Raw genomic sequence first — 1,069 nt, forward strand, 5'->3', positions numbered from 1 at the left:
CACAGTTCAAAAGCATCAATTCTTCAGCACTCAGCTTTCTTCATAGTCCAACTCTCACATCCATACATGACCACTGGAAAAACCATAGCCTTGACTAGACGGACCTTTGTTGGCAAAGTAATGCCTCTGCTTTTGAATATGCTATCTAGGTTGGTCATAACTTTCCTTCCAAGGAGTAAACATCTTTTAATTTCATGGCTGCAATCACCATCTGCAGTGATTTTGGAGCCCCAAAAAATGAAGTCTGACACTTGTTGGATACACAGTAGCAAAAAATATTTAGAGGCTTTAAATCATGTTTAAAATTATTACTTTATTTCATTATATGAGGGAAAATGTATCATTGTTAGAGATGTTTAGAGTACAAAAGAACTCCAGCGGGCTGTTCTGAGCAGGGCAGAGAGCACTGGGTGGCCTCCATGAGTTCGTCCAGGTCCCCTGTGCCCCATCTCAGACTGAAGGTTGACCTGTATGGACCAAATCACCCTTATTTTTGGCTTCCAATTGGGCTCAGCCAATGGGAGGCATGGAGTGCCCAGGTGGCACATTGGCAAAGAATCCGCCTGCCAGTGCAGAAGATGCAAGAGACCCGGGTTGGATCCCTGGGTGGGGAAGATCCCCTGGGGAAGGAAATGGCAACACACTCCAGTATCCTTGTCTGGAAAATTCCATGGACAGAGGAGCCTGGCAGGCTACAATCCACGGGGTTGCAAAGAGTCAGACACGACTGATCATACACACACACACACACACAATGGGAGGCATTGGCAGAATTTAGTCTAATGTAAAACATACGTAAAGTTACTTCTCTGTCCTGGTAAACAGAAGTCTAACCAAATATCCGAAGGCAATGTGTCAAAAATGATGAAAGAAATAATTTTCAACTTGGAAGGGATCTGAGAAATCATCAGTTTCCAAACCTGACCACACAGAAGAATCAGCCATGGAGTGTGTTAAAAATACGAATCCTTGGGTTCCATCCTGACCCGAGTTAAAGTAGCCTTTCCACAGCTGGGGCCAGGGGACCTGTGTGTCTAGCGTGCTCCCTAGGTGATTCTTGGGCAACAGG

This window comes from Bison bison, unplaced genomic scaffold (genome assembly GCF_000754665.1).
Source record: "Bison bison bison isolate TAMUID 2011002044 unplaced genomic scaffold, Bison_UMD1.0 scf7180017864270, whole genome shotgun sequence".
NCBI lineage: Eukaryota > Metazoa > Chordata > Mammalia > Artiodactyla > Bovidae > Bison > Bison bison.